Genomic DNA, 8,041 nt, shown 5'->3' on the forward strand with positions numbered 1-8,041 from the left:
TTCTAGTTCCGTCAAGAATGTCATTGGTAGATTGATAATAGTATCAAATCTTTAAATTGCTCTGTGCAGTATGGCCATTTCAACAATATGGATTCTTACTGTCCCTGAGCATGAAATGTTCTTCCATTTGTGTCTTCTGATTTCTTTGAACAGTGTTTCATGGTTCTCATTATAGAGATCTTTCACTTCCCTGGCTAGCTATATTCCTAGGTATTTTATTCTCCTTGTAGCAGTCATCAAAAGGATTTCATTCCTGATTTGGCTCTTGGCTTGGGTGCTGTTAGGGTAACTGAATGCTACTGATTTCTGTACATTGATGTTGTATTCCAACACTTTAAAGTTGTTTATGTGCTCAAGGAGCTTTTGGGCTGAGACTGTGGGGTTTTCTAGATACAGAATATCATCTGCATATGGGGATAGTTTGATGTCCTCTCTTCCTATTACATTTGGATGCCTTTTATCTTGCCTGATTGCCCTGGCCAGGGCTTCCAATATTTTATATACTTGCAAATGTTGAGATAAATGTCAATATACTTCAGCCTTGTACTATGTATGTATATGCAAAATTTTGTATGTGTTTATTTTGCTCATTATTAAAAGCCTGTGACTTTATGATTATATGGTTTGGAGGACTTAACTCTTATTTGTGGATTTTATATATGTCTTTTCAAATTTTTGCCAAAAGTTCTACTGTTATTGTTTAAGGAGATTAGTCAGGACGTTGAAATATTAAAATGTTTTTAGAAATTGAGAAAAATGTACAAGAGTAAAGTCATAAAAATACTCTTTTTTGAGACAGTCTTGCTCTGTCACTCAGGCTGGAGTACAGTGGTGCTATCTTGGCTCACTGCAACTTCCACCTCCTGCATTTAAGCAATTATTCTGCCTCAGCCTCCCAAGTAGCTGGCATTATAAGCATGCATGGCCACGCCTGGCTAATGAGCCACCATGCCTGGCCTAAAAATACTTTTAAAATCATGCACTGGAGATGCCTGGAATATTAGGGTAACACAAAACTGATTTTCCATCTGACAATGACTTAAACACTGAATATTGGAACTAAACTTTTAAGAACACTTATTATATTGAATAAAAAAAGAAATATCAATTTAATTAGCTGTTTAGCCACTTCAGTTTTACCTTTTAGGACTCAGCTTCCTCACCTATAAATTGAAAATCTTAAATAAGATTTAAGGCCAGAAGGAAAGAAGGGTCTGTTTTTCAAAAATTCTTTAATGTCTGAGAAAACCCAGGTTCTCAAAGTCAATCATGTAACTGCTTTATCTTTACTAGCTATAGGTCAGGTCACTAGTTCTCAAAGTTGGCTGAACACTGAAATCACCTGGGGAGTCTTAAGCCAAAATCCAGGAGTGAGATCTGGACATTAACCAGAAGGTTTAATTGGCTTTGGGTGTGACCTGAACGTTGGGAGTTGGAGTGCTCCAGGTGATTCAAATGTGTAGCAAAATTTGAGAACCACGAGTCTAGGTCATGTATTAAAATCATCTAGGTTGCTTCTTAAAGGTGTAGCTGCTTTCTTCCTCTCAACCTTCCTCTGCCGTGTTCACACCTTGCTGGCTCCAGCCTCTGTGGCACATTCCAGCCCTCTATCCTGTGACCAACAGAGAAAAAAAAATTACATGTTTTCTTGCCCCATAGATACCTTGAGGTGAACAAAAAAATTAAATTTTAGCCATGAGGGAAATCGTGCATATCCAGGCCAGTCACTGTGGCAACTAGATCAGTGCCAAATTCTGCGAAGTGATCAGTGATGAACATGGCATCGACCCCACCAGCACCTACCATGGGGACAGCAATCTGCAGCTGGACCGCATCTCTGTGCACTACAATGAAGCCACAGGTGTAAAGTATGTTCCTCATGCCATCCTGGTGGATCTAGAACCTGGGACCATGGACTCTGTTTGCTTAGGTCCTTTTGGCCAGATCTTTAGATGAGACAACTTTGTTTCTGGGCAGTCTGGGGCTGGCAACAACTGGGCCAAAGGCCACTACACAGAAGGGGCTTAGCTGGTTGATTCCATCCTGGATGTGGTACTGTAGTGGGAAATCAGAACTGGAGAGATAGAAAGGGTTACAGGAGGATTTATTAAGGTGTACAATGACTCAGAGGACTTGCATCCAGAAAGTCTGAGCCCCGAGCAAAGACAGACAGACCCTTTTAAGTGTCTTGAGGTGAGAAAAATGTGAAGCAGGAAGTGGACTTACAGAAGCAAGAACAAAAGTAGTTAATCATGTGACAGGTCTTCTATCTTAGAAAAGGTAAACATGTTTTGCAGCTCGTGCTTGTCTGCCTTGTGACCTTGCAGCTGCTCAGTAACAAAAACAGGAACTTACAGAACTTACAAAATAAGCAAAGCAGAGATATGGTTAATGTTTCAGAGAGAGGCAGTTAATATTCTTTAACTTAAACTTTGGTTGGTGAGGGGTTGTGGGCGGGTGGGGAGGCATGGGGGGGCTGGCTAACAAAAGCCTGTTTCAGCCTAACTTTAAACAGCAATTTTAGGTAATCATAATAATTTTCTTTCATTCCCCTCTTTGGTGCCTTTTATAGATGGATTTTAATAGAAGGCACCACTATCATTTGTTTCTTCCTGGGTTGGCACATATTTTTCCTTGGGTAGAGGCTGATATTTAGTTAAGGCCATTATTTGGGTGGTAGTATGTCTGGCCACAATTGCTTCTACAGTTGACTGTATACTCCTGAATAGAAGAGGCTGAAGACAAGGGAGTACTAAGCATCTGCCAAGGATAAGCATAAACCCTCCTATTAAGGTTTTAAATCCATTGAAAGATGAAAACCATCCTCTGAAAAGGGAGTCTGGAGACCAACCTTTCCAGGTTTGAACTGAAACATGAGCTAATTTCTGCATCCTAGCAGTGATTTCCATGACAGCTTGTCCATTATCATCAATTTCTAGACAGCAATTTGTTAAGTTAAACTTCCCACATACTCCTCCTCCTGAGGCCAGGAGGTAGTTTAGTGCTAACCTATTTTGATAAAGGGCATTTCTCATCTGTGTGGCTTGCACGGCCAGCAAATTCAAGGCCCTTGACGTTTCATTGGTTATAACTTCAAGAACAGCCTGTAACCATATGATACAATTTATCACATAAATGGAGGTATGATACCCCCATGTTTCATCCTCTGCCCAGGTGGCTGGGCCATGGTACTTCATTCTCTCAGGAGGCCATTCATTATTTTTTCTGTCTCCTATATCTATACCCTTTATGTTTGTGTCCTTTTTTGATGTTATGCTTTTAAAAAATATATGGTTCCATGGGCATGTAATGTGGCAAAGGCATAGAGTCAGTAAAAATATTGACCACTTTTCCTTTGGCTGACAGCAGGACCCTTGTTAGAGCCATCAGTTCTGCATTTTGAGCTGAAGTCCTGGTGGGTAGAGACTGTGCCTCTACCATGGAATCCCATGTCAGTACTGTATACCCAGCTCAACAGACCCTGTCTGAGACAAATCTGCTTCCATCCATGAAGTACTCAGCATCTGGGCCACGAAGGAGGTGGTCTAAGTCCCTTCAGCTGGAGAACACCTCATCTACTACGTCCACACAGTAATACTGAGGTAGGGGGTGTTTTGGTCTATGGGCAGAAGAGTAGCTAGGTTTAGTGTATTTACAGTCTCTATAATGATGTGAGGATTTTCACACAAGAGTCCTTGATATCTAGTCATTCTTGGGTTTGATGATAGCTAATGATGTTCTCTGATCCATTAAGGTGGTAACTGTGTGTGCCACTTGAATAATCAATTTTTGTCCTATGGCCAATTGGTTAGCCTCTTGTGACACCAGAGCTGTGGCGGCTAACGCTTTGAAACAAGGAAGCCAGCCTAGTGCCAACAGGTCTAGTTGTTTAGATAAGTATGCCACAGGTCGATGCCACGACCCCATAATTTGAGTTAGGACCCCTATAGCCATTCCTTTTCATTCATGGACATACAGAAAGAAGCCTTTGGTTTGATCTGGCAGTCCCAAACCTGGGGACTGAAACCAGGCCTTTTTGATTTTCTTAAAAGGTTTATTGGTCAGCCTCCCAAAGGAGGGACTCCCTTTTTCCCCTCTTTGTGGCTTCATATAGGGGTTTTGCCATAAGTGAGAAGTTTGGAATCCAAATGCGGCAAAAACCTGCTGCTGTTAAAAACTTATTTGACGCCGGGTGGTTGGGGTGAGAAGTGACCACACAGCCCCACTTTCGTTCACTGTCAAGTTCATGTTTCCCATGACTTATTTCAAAATCTATATATTTGACTCCTTCTGAACAGATCTGTGCCTTTTTCTTAGATACGTTATATTCTGCTTTCCACAAAAGGCACAAAAGGCGGAGGAGCTTCTTAGTGCCCTGTAGGCAGTCCACCCAAGTAGGGGCTGCAAGTAGATTGTCTATGCACTGCAGCAGGATGCATTTGTCATTAGTTGGGTCAAAAGTTCTGAGATGTGATGCCAGCACTTCAAAGATTGGAGGGGAATTCTTGAACCCCTGTGGGAGCCTTGTCCGAGTGTGCTGTGTTTCATCCCAGTGAAATATAAACATAGGCTGGCTTATTGGTGCCAGCTAGAGACAAAAGAATGTATTTTTTAGGTCTAAGCAAATAAGCCAGGTTGTACTACCTGGTGTTTGTCCCATTAAGGTGTATGGGTTGGGCACCACTGGGTGGATTGTCTCCATAACCCAGTTTATAGCACGCAAATTCTGGACTGGCTTGTATTTACCAGACGGCTTCTGAACTGGCAATGAAGGAATGTTCCAAGGTGACCTGCATTTAACTATGATTCCATGCTTGAAACGCTGGTCTATATGCTTTTGAACACCTCAGATGGCTTCTATGAAAATTGGGTATTGGTGAACTCGTACTGGGGAGGCTTCCAGTTTTAGCTCTACTAGGACTAGTGCCTGATGTATAGCCAGCCCTGGTGGGTTGTCCCTTGCCCACACTCCAGGTATTTTAGTAATTCGCCCATATATTTCAAGAGGTTCTGGCAGTCTTGGCTTAAGTGGTACTTCTGCATAGAGTCTCCACTCCTTGGCCTTTGGGAGTGTGAGGGTTAACACCATAGCCTTTGGCTGACTGAAGTTTAAGGATATGATTCCTTGTGGCCCGAAGGAAATTTGTGCCTGTAGCTTTTGGAGTAAGTCTGTTTCTAGCAAGGGGACTGAGCAGTGTGGGAGGTACAGAAAACTTATGCTGACTTCCCATCCTCCAATAACACACCTCCTGGACAGACAGGCCTCTTTTTCAGAGATTCCGGTTGCCCCAATAATAGTTGTATAATTCTTGGATAGTGGCCCTACAGGTTGGGTCACTACCGAGTATTCAGCTCCTGTATCTACCATAAAGTCCATCCATTGGTCCCTGCCTCTACTAAGACCATAGGCTCCTGGGGCCTGAAGAGATGGAGCCTGGTCTGCCTCAGTCCTCATAGCCTGCAGCCTTTGCTAGGCTTATCAGGTGAGCGTCTGGTTTTAGAACACAATGGCTGGCAGCTGGTGGCTCTAGCCATATTCCCTGGTCACAGCTATTTCCTCTATCTTTCTGTGGACATTCATCCTTCCAGTGTCCTTTTTGCATAGTGCACATTGATTCCTCTCCAGCCTAATCTGGCCTTCAAATCTTGGTCTAGCCTGACCTCTTACATGACCACGACTGCGTCCCCTCATTATGCCAGTCTCTCAACCAGGGCTGCCACCAATAGCTTGACCTTTCTCTCAATCCTCTGCTCAGATTCCTTCTTTTCTTGTTGCTCACAGTTGACATACACCTTGGTAGCCACCTCTATAAGCTCAGTAGCATTTATGGCTGTGAAACCTTCCCATTTTTGAAGCTTTTGCTTAATGTCACCTTGTGCCTGGCCAACAAATGAGGTACTCACCATGTGCTGATTTTTAACAGCCTCTAGATCAAATAGAGTATAGAGTCAGTATGCCTCACAGAGCCTCTTGTAGAACTGACTTTGGCTTTCATTAGCCTTTTGTAGGGCCTCTGAAATCTTTCCTATTGTCATGGCCTTCTTCCCACCTGCTTTTATTCCATTTAAGAGTGCTTCTCGGTACCCTTGCAGGTGTTGGAGCTCCCCTGCCTCATTTGGGTCCCAGTTAGGATCTGTCTCTGGGAACAGCTCCTGGGCATAATGCAGGACATCATTTGTGCCACCTGGCACATTGTTCTCTAACCACCAGAGAGCTGCTTGTGTCACTCTCCAGTGCTCTTCTGTATTAAGCAGTGTCAGAAGGAGCTGCTGGCAGTCTGGCCAGGTGGGGTTATGAGTCAGCAAAATGGACCTCATCAAGTCTATGAGAGCCTTGGACATCTCCATATGGGAGGAAGTATGTTGTTTCCAATTTAGGTGGTCTGTCATAGAGAAGGGCTGGTAGAGGAAAATCCACTGCCCTCCCCCAACCTGGCCTTGCTCATTATAAGTTTGTGTTCAAGTCTCACAGAGGGGCATTTGTAAGACTCGGGTGCTGGCAGACTGGAGGTGGCTTGCTACATCACCTTATTTTCCCTCTTTAGCTTTCACAGGCAGGGATTCAGGCTCTCCCCGTGGGGTGATGCTGGAGACTTGCTTTCCTCTGAGCCCGATTCCTCAAGGGCCATTTGCTCTGTACCCTGTCCTAGCCCTGACAAGGGCAGGTGTATTAGAACATAACAGGAGGAACCTCTTTCCTCTGGAGGTGCTTGTAGGACTGGCTTTTCCTGGCTCTCCTGTTACTTTTTCTTTTCTTCTGAGGTCCCTGGCATAATTGGCTTTTCTATCACCTGAAGATGATATCACCTGGGCCACTAAGGCTTTACAATAGTTTGCCAAAAAAGGCTATAGCCATTTGGGGTGAGTCTGGACCACATTTAATCAGGAGTCAATGTATGTAAATTGATCTGGATGCCAAGGCTATCCTCGACTCCACTTACCACCCGAAATACATGGCCAACTGCTTCCCTATCTATTGTTCCTTCAGCTGGCCACCTGCATTAAAAGGCCATTCTAATTCACAGAGAGTTCTCAACCACTGGGGGGTCACTTTAACTCCATAATCTCCTCCAAAACCTTTCTTAAAATTCTTTGACATCCACTCCAATGGAGTAGGTTGACAATTTCCTCCCATTCCTCCCTTTATGATGCGTAGTCACTCAGCCTTTTGTGTCAGACTGACCAGACCGGTTCCTATTATGGGAGTTTCAGGCACCACTTAGCTAGGACAGTACCTTATTCCTGCTACGACTGCTGCAGTCATAAGGCAGCTCCTTTCAGCCATATGCAGATCTGCCTAGGCCTGCTCAGTCACACACTTGCTTCGGAGCACACAGTCAACACTAAGATCTGTGCCTCCCCACATCATGCCCCGCAATGGTCCCTCCTGGAACTGTCTCTTTCACACACTTTCACACACCTCCTCGCTCCCAGTACCTGTTCCTTAATTGGGGTGGCAAGCCACTGTCACCACCTTCAGTTTGTTTCCTTTCCTAAGCCACCTTAGCAAGCCTCTCTCATGTCGTGTGTCAGTGGGGGTGTAAGCTTCATCCGAATCGGTGAGCCATCCTCTCCACTCTCAGCCCCTCTTTGTCAAACTAGTAGGTAAACACTGGGAGACAATCAGTCTCCCCTTCTGTGTTTATGCGAGGGGTCCCGTCTTGGGGCCCCAAACCTTACTGTGGTTCTGAAGAATGCACACTGCTCCTGGAATCATCCTGCAGCCCCTTTTCTGGTTCTGTTGCACTATCAGGGAAGGGCACCGGGACATGGGAGAGTTGATCTCTCTGGGCTGAAGTTTTCCCATTGGTGCCTAGGGTCTTGGGTCTGCCCCAGCCCAGGCTCCAGTCCCACAGGCAAAGGAGACAAAATTTGCCATCTCCAATCCCGGATGAGCCCCCAGAAAATGTACTGGGAAATCAGAACTAGAGAGACCAATAGGGTTACAGGAGGATTAAGGTGTACACTGGCTCAGTGGACTTGCATCCAGGAAGTCTGAGCCCTGAACAGAGAGGGACAGGCCCTTTTAAGTATCTTGAGG

General features: G+C 44.6%; 1 pseudogene; it reads left to right on the forward strand.

The window, feature by feature from the left end:
* The first annotated feature begins 966 nt into the window (after positions 1–966).
* Positions 967–8,041, forward strand: part of LOC116275273 — a 21,884-nt pseudogene continuing 14,809 nt past the window's right edge.

The sequence above is a fragment of the Papio anubis genome, chromosome 6, assembly GCF_008728515.1.
Source record: "Papio anubis isolate 15944 chromosome 6, Panubis1.0, whole genome shotgun sequence".
Taxonomy (NCBI): Eukaryota; Metazoa; Chordata; class Mammalia; order Primates; family Cercopithecidae; genus Papio; species Papio anubis.